The 8,005-nt window shown below is 42.6% G+C and overlaps 1 long non-coding RNA gene across 2 annotated transcripts; it reads left to right on the top strand.

Moving 5' to 3' along the window:
* Positions 1-984: 984 nt before the first annotated feature.
* LOC103652088 (uncharacterized) lies at positions 985-6,162 on the top strand. 2 transcript variants are annotated; one of them, XR_002750291.1, is made up of 11 exons: positions 985-1,660; positions 2,029-2,127; positions 2,732-2,797; positions 2,880-2,948; positions 3,040-3,105; positions 3,790-3,852; positions 3,939-4,037; positions 4,333-4,753; positions 4,848-4,907; positions 5,065-5,150; positions 5,864-6,162. It is a non-coding gene; the product is annotated as an uncharacterized lncRNA (long non-coding RNA). The 2 variants fall into 2 exon arrangements; XR_002750292.1 differs by lacking the exon at positions 5,065-5,150.
* The last annotated feature ends 1,843 nt before the right edge of the window (positions 6,163-8,005 follow it).

The following is an 8,005-nucleotide window of genomic DNA, read 5'->3' as shown; positions in this document are numbered from 1 at the left end:
GCACAATCAAACAATAATGCAAAGTTGAATTATAGTGCAAAACACAAAACTATATTGTTGGCCACAAGTGCAAAGGACGGATGGAACTAGCAGAATGGCGGTACCGTAAATATTGTACTAGCGAGGCCAAAAAGGCACTAGTAGGAATCACAGGTGATTTTGTTTTTCTTTTTTGTATGATTATTTTGATATTTTTCTCAGCACAAGGACCAACAAAATAGGAGCTACACGAAGTTTCACCTAAAACAGAGTTCAGATGTGGTCTACAGAAAATCAGGAAGTTCTCTCAAAAGCGTGCGAGAACTTTGACGAATTTTTTCTTCATTTTCCTAAATTTTTTTGACAATTATATCGAAACCAAAAAGGTCATAGGCAAGTTTGGCCGGCCTCAGAATGGTGTCAACAAGCTCCTGTAAAAATTTCAAATTTTTTGAACATCCGAGCGAAAAGTTATGCCCGGTTTAAGGAAGGTATGTTTAAAACAACCGAGATGAAACAACCGCTTTGTATCCTTTCTCCTTCGTTTTCTTTTTTGTTTCTGTTTTTTTTACGTAACCGAAGGAGAAAAACAAGGAAGCGGCGTTGACTCGGTTTGATTTTTTCTGTTTTTTTTGACGTAACCGAAGGAGAAAAATAAGGAAGCGGCATTGACTCGGTTTGTGGCGTGATCAAACGGAATATGGTGGCGGCGTGCTAGGGTTTGATTGGTGGAATAACACAATGCAACCAACAACAAATGACGTGAAAGCACACAAATTCAACAATGCAGATTTCCTTACTACTCTATATGTTACTACTGTAGGCGTGCACAGTAGCTTTGTTCTGCCTCTCCGCGCACCCGGCCGCGCGCAAATCCGCCGCGCTCCCGGTCCCACAAAGCTGCAACGCAGCGCCAGCTCCGCCTGCCTCTCCGCGCACCCGGTCGCGCACAAATCCACCGTGCCCCCGGTCCCGCAAAGCTGCAACGCCGTGCCAGCTCCGCCCGCGTGATTCCCTTCCCAGCGCCCGCATTCCCCGCTGCCATCCTCACTGCCGCAGCGCCCCCGGTCCCCAAATCGGCTGCGGCCGCGCGCAAATCCGCCGAGCCCCCAGTCCCCAAAGCTGCAACGTCCGGAAAGCTGCAACGCCGCGCCATCAATGCCCCGCAGTCCCCGCCGCGAGGACGCAGCCGAGGACAGCTGGAACGCCCGCAAAACCGACGCGCCAGCAAGGCCCGCAACTCCGCAACGCCAGCAATCCGCGCGGATGGAAGGTTGCGCCACCAAATCGCGTGGATGGAAGGTCCACCTCCTCCTCCTCTCCCCAAATCGCGCATCCGCCGTCAATGGAAGGTCCCGCGGATCCACCAAATCATGTGCTGAAAAAAGCTGTCATCCAAAACTCAATGATCCACCAAATCATGGAAGGTCCCGCGGATCTCAAGTGGCATCCCTACTACGTCGGCGGACCTGCAGGTGGAGCTTGAGGCGGAGAGCGACATGCGGCGGGCGCTGCCAGTGAGGCCATGCCCAAGATCCTGCACCTCCAGTAGGGCAAGTCCGAGGCAAGGATGGAAGCGCACCAGTATCGGCGCTACGCCGAGAAGCGATTCGCGCACGACGCGCTCGACCACCGCGACGCCGCGGTCCGATCGCTCGTCGCCAGGCTTCGGGCGTGCCAGGTGCGCTTGCTCCACCTCGGCTTCCCTTCCTCGTCCTCGCTCCCGGCCTCCCTTTGTTTTATTCAGCAAACTCAATTTTGCTTCGGGTGTTGGCAATACTGTACACATTCTCTGTGCTATCATGGTTAAGCAGGTGTTGAGAAATGAAAGCCTTGGATTGTCTTTGGTGGTAGGTAACATGATAAAACAAACGCTGGGTTTTGTAAGAAATGGTAAAAAAACATCCAAATCATTTCACTCCTGGCTGGACTGGACAGCTCCTAAGGGCAATGATGCATTGTGTTTTTTTGACATTGCATATATCTTTCTTTTCCTGCTGGCTTGGCTTTAACTATCTGTTATATTGGCCACAAAACATTCCTTTGCAGGCTGGTTAGTTCAAGATAAAGGGAGAACCTGAAGATCTTGGATCTTTTATCAACAATTTACTTGGAAAGATGGGGCTTGGAACACATTCTGATATTATGGTACAAACTGCCTAGAAATTTGCATTTTGCTTCTCCATTTTCTTTTGAATGGACCTCCAATAAATTATTAATCTCCACACTAGCTGAATGCAGCAACTATAAAGTTCAAGCTATATGGGCGTGTTTGGATGGCAGCCTCCCATGCAACTGCCTGGCAGGCAAACGATCCTAGCCACAGGCATAGGAAATCGAACGCTCGACATTGTTGTCTGGGCCAGGCAAGAAAGTGACGCCACCATCCAAACAAACCCTTTTTCTTTGTTGGCCAAGTGTATATTGATTGTTCCACTGATCTTCTCTTTATTGATATTGTGACCTGAGATAAATGGAGATGCTTGAACTTTCCTCGGGGTTATTAGTTTCATATCCTTGTTTTTGTTCTTTAGCACGTATCACCTTATATCAGTTCCTTAGCATTGTTGCTTAGTGGTTAGTTGATCCAGCATAACACTTACATTTTTTGTTTGATGCTGTCTAATGCCAAGGATATTGTCCCAAATAAAGTATTTATTTTCTGTTGCTCGAGAAGAGAAGTTTTCTTTCTTTTAAATTCTTTATAGATCACATTACCTGTGCATGCATTTGTCCTTTCATCGTTGCAAAGTCTATGATTACAGAGATGCTGGATGGAATGCCCCCTGGACTTGAAGAAGCGCTTGTACTATCAAAGGTACCAATCAATATTTGTGTGTTTTATTGTTTGCGTATGCATTATCCAAAATTACTCATCAATTGATGTGTATCCTTTGCAGGTGATAAAATCCATTGACGTGCAAGAGGCCGATATACTTAGGCGTATAGTGTTGGATGCTCCATCCACTGTTCGTCCCCTTCTCACCACAATATTTCCAATCTGACTATGTTCTTCATTTTGTCCACTGACAGTTATTTGACTACATGCATTTTGTATAGGGACATACACTTAAGCTTCTGTCAGCTTCTGATTGGATTGAAATGTTCCTTACTTTGAGCATTAAGGTGAGCGCTTTAATCCATATAGTGAACTAACCTATTTTTTAAGTTTTTAACTCTGCTACCTTCATGGATTTCATTTGCATGAATATATGTTTAAGCTTGATACTTATTTTTCGTTATGATATTAGCTGATGTGGATTAGGATTATAAATTATTATGATATAGTGGCGAGGACAAGTGGTATCACTAACGTGATTAGGGAGTTTCTACAATCATGTGCTTGAGATACTGTCAGTGCAAAAATTGTTGCATGGTTTCAATTTGGAGTTTTGGACAGTGCACCTCTTTGAGACCGTAGACTATAACACCAAACTTTTTGTCTAGGTTCCCTTGTTTTGAGTCCTTTTGACGTTGTGTTATGGAGTTTATGTGTTTAATTGTGCTTCACTGAATCCCTTTATCCGCATGCTAGAGGGCGGTAAATTCTATGCAGAATGTGCTCATGGAGTCAAAATCACAGCGCGCTTCAATATAGCATTTTGTAGTATACTTTTGTTGGAGATGCAGCTGGGGATATTTAATTGTTAAATAGAAACATAACAGATATATTGTACTAGGCATGAAAACCTCTGCAAGCTTGGAAATTTGTCTCGCTTCGTTTTTCCCTTTGAGTTTTTCTAGAACCTTGGATTCTGTCTTTTGGTTATGCTAATGTGTGATGCATGGTGTTGCACATTGTTATTTCAGGGCATAAATGTGGCTTCGTCCATGCCATCGTTTAATATGTATCTTGAGGACGTGCAATTCATCGTAAGTGTGCAACAGTTTCCAGTTGATTTGTTTTAATGTGGGCTAAAAAAACCCTGCAAGCTTATCATCTTCCTTGTTTCATCAAGTCTGCCAGGCTAGAAGAACTAAGGCAGCAGGTTCGCAGAGTGCATGAGATTTTGTTTGATCCACAATCAACATAATTCATCGTCGTGACAATTCCAACGGTAAAAGCTACCACCATTTCTGCAATGGCAGCAACATTTACTTGTTTTAACTGCAATTCATGTTTATTACTGTATTCATATACTTCTCTGGGCAATACAAATCATGTTGCTTGGTATATTAACAATGACTGCCCAGAGTTCATGCTGCTTAGTATATCTCAACGTGTGCATCCAGTCATTGCCATGCTTTGAGCAGGAAGGAATGGTCTGGATTTGGCCTGGGGATGACCCACCAAAGGCTACAATCCCTTCTCTTCTGCCTCCTTCAGGATTTACATGCTCACTGTTGATGCAGGGGGTGCATGGCCTAGGGGGAGGATGGCGACTAGGTTCATCGATGGCGGCAAGCACCTCGTGTTCGACCACGCGACACAGTTCTTCACCGCGAGCATCCGCACCGCTGCAGGTGCTGCACATCATCGGCAGAGAGGATCGAGTTCAAATCGATGATGCAAGGCGACTGCATCGTCGAGCTGTAACACCTGCAGCGGTGCGGATCAATGAGGGGATTTTTTTGCACAGGGCCAGGGTATTACCCCATGACCTGGTGAAAGGGACCACTAAGTCGTAATACAACCATTGTAACTCTGAAGATAATTAGTCATCTAACATTTGATTATTCAACTAGATAGATGATGCCTCCTTATGGGACACCACCACCATATGCAGCAATGTATGCACAAGGTACACCATAACAGCAGGCACCAATGCCACCGGTAATGTACCTCATTTTACATGAGAGCATGTTCTTATTGTGCTAATGCATGGTTGATATAGTAATGAACTAAAATGTCCTTGTTTTTTTGTCAGGGTTCACACCCATACAGTTCTTATCCTATGCAGTCACCAAACGGGACAGTTCAAACTCCAGTAAGTTAATGGGCGCCTTTTATTTGATCTATTGATTGTTGCAGAATGGATGCATAATTTCACTGTTTCCTTTCTAAAGCTTTTCATCTCAACTGTTATCTGTCATTTATATTTATTTGTTTGAGTCCTGTTTATGCCATCTGTCTCCTCAAAGCAGATAAGAATCTCTTGGCTGCTCACCTGTTGAGTTTTCCCCATTTCAAAATCGTCCTGCTCGCATATTCCCCGATTCAAAATCGCCCAGTTGAGTTTTCCAATCCTATATTCAGTTTGCAGTAACACGATTTTTGCATTTAGCCATTTTTTATTTTGTTGTATACTTTCGTACTGCTTCGTAGACAGCAATGATTATTGAAACTAATAGTAAGAAGAATGCCCCATCTATTGACTCCAAAGCCCACGTTCTTTTGTAATTCTATAGTGAAACATTGTCAATTATTAGGGTCCTAGATTCAGTGACCGTTTATCCACCCCATGTCAATGTCTTGCAACTATATGTTCATCTTAAATGCAGTTCTTTTTTTCAATTGGTGAATAAATAAAATATATAGCCTTGTAAGGCTCACCTGGTTTCACTACGTTCTGGTTTCCCATGTTTACATCTAGCACCTTTGAACTGAACATGTGTCATTTAAGATACGAGAGTTGAGTAGTATTGTTTGATGTAAATCTCTACCACTATAAAACACCTTTCTACCGTTGGCATGCGTTAACACAGTGATAATTTGCAAATGCAAATTAGCACTTTGAACTGCAAAGAGGTCTACTATTCATATTATTTCCTATGAGGTAGTCCTATACACATCATATGAAGAAGGTGATGATTTTGTTTTTGCAGTCATTTAATTTATATCAACCTTTTTCCATTCTAATTTAGGGTGCAATGATTTTTTGGACCGGTACTGCTATATTGAGCAAGCTATGTATGCTTATGCTATTCAAATTTGCTCATTTAGATGGAGTAGAGAAATCTGGAGGGGGCTCGTGGAGATCCTGGGCCATTATTTGCAGACCATAGTGACAGCTTGTTGGATCACTTGGGCGCTTGGGTTATCAATGGGGAGTAATTCCACAACATGAGTCTCCAACAATGGGTCATTTGGTTTACTTGCTAACAAAAATAATGGTAGTATGTCTTTTGTCTGAGCAACTTCTGTTGTGGTTATTGTTTATAATAATGGCCTACATGTAGTATTCATTTTCTCTGTAGTATAATAAGCCCATTAAAACAATTGAATGCCATTGTCCGTGCATCCATTATTTTTTGTGAATGTGCTATGTACATGTAATAGTGTAGGGGCTCTTCTATTCCATCGTAGTACACTATCTTTTTTACTGAACTTTTTTTTGGAAATCCTATGACTCACTTTTTTAGGTCCTCTCCGTTGGACTTTTGGTAAAGTCCCAGAAATCTTAATCTTACGAATTGCTAATTGGTTTATACTAATATGATGGCCATTTTTAGTAGCTTTAAGCAATTTTGAATCAGGTTCCCATTGAGTTAATAATTTTATACTTATCCTTTGCTTTTAACTTCATCATTTGATCACATGTCGAAAGTGATGTGGGGTACATTCATCAAGCAACAATCTGTATTATGGGAGGAAACTGATCCTTTTGTATTCATTTTGTTCACCTTCACCACCTGATTTTCTTCTCTTTGTTCTGTTCTTCCTTCCTGTGATTCTTATAGAGTTCTGCACTTGTACGGTTCTATGTTGGGGCATTAGTTCTTTTCTTTTTGTTGACTACCTCGATTTATCATGTAGAATTTTTAGTTAAAATTATTCAGACATTAGTAATATAAATTTTATTTATAAGGTAGTTCACTTTGGGTTTCATATGATATATGAATTTATGTGATGCAGTATCTGGTACAAATAATTGTTGATGAATATAACATTTGTATATTTGTGTAAGGTACAATCAGGCCATGACTAATGTGGAATCAGGTCTTGTCTTATGTGTAAATGTAAAAACAAGTATCTTAGTATGTTGGATCATGATCCAGCCTGATAAATAAACATAGGAGCACTAATATTATCGAATATTTTATATACCGTTGCAACGCACGGGCACATAACTAGTATTGAAAGAAAGTGCGAGGCTCAAAAGGGTGCTGGGATAAGGTCTAACCTAAATTTTTATGTGGTTTTGTGGACTGTAGGAGAAAAAAAACACTCGATAAACTCACCGATCAACCTGGAAATCTGATACCATTTGATAGAGCTGGAGTGCCCGATCTTTCGGTGAGTGGAGATAATTCTGATTTGGTGGAAGTACACCCTCACGATCCAACTACGACGAGCGAACCCAAAGCGCCAATGCAATCGCTGAACCAACTCCCAATGGTTACCGACCTTGCTGATGCGAGATCGGCCTAATCACGAAGATCGTTTCCTGTGCACAATTGAAGAACGAACAAGAAAAAGATGCAAGCAATCTTAATAACACTCGAGGTGGAGTTCTGAATCACAGAGGACAGCACGTATTTGTGCGTGTTCTGGGGTAGCTAAAGCTAGATGTAAAACAAAACTCAAGTTCTAAATGAAACAGGACTCTGACTAAATAGAGGAGAGGCGTGAACAGCAGGGCCGACGCTACAGTACCGCGGTTACTATTCACGACTTCCCTAGGCGCCCCATCCGGGCCTTCCTATTGGGCCATCTTCTAATCTTCTGGGCCTTTGTTCTTTAACAGCATGATGTACTTCAATTCTCTTGCATGGGCCCGAGTCACTGGCCCAGGTGGAAGGGGTGGCGCCTGGACTGGGGAAGATGGTGCCTGGGCTGGAGAAGGTGCTGCTGGTGTAGATGTCCTCATCACTGTAGAAGGCTTTTTACTTGGTTATGACTCAAACACAAGGGCATATATTGTCTTCAACAAATCCACTGGATTGGTTGAGGTTTCTTGTGACATTGTGTTTGATGAGACTAATGGCTCCCAAGTGGAGCAAGTTGATCTTGATGAGCTAGATGATGAAGAGGCTCCGTGCGTCGTGCTAAGGAACATGTCCATTGGGGATGTGTATCCTAAGGAATCCGAAGAGCTCACACAAGCACAAGATCAACCATCATCTTCCAACCAAGCATCTCCAC

This window comes from Zea mays, chromosome 3 (assembly GCF_902167145.1).
Source record: "Zea mays cultivar B73 chromosome 3, Zm-B73-REFERENCE-NAM-5.0, whole genome shotgun sequence".
Classification (NCBI taxonomy): domain Eukaryota; kingdom Viridiplantae; phylum Streptophyta; class Magnoliopsida; order Poales; family Poaceae; genus Zea; species Zea mays.
Note: the sequence above shows the minus strand (reverse complement) of the source record. Positions and strands in the feature narration are given on the sequence as shown.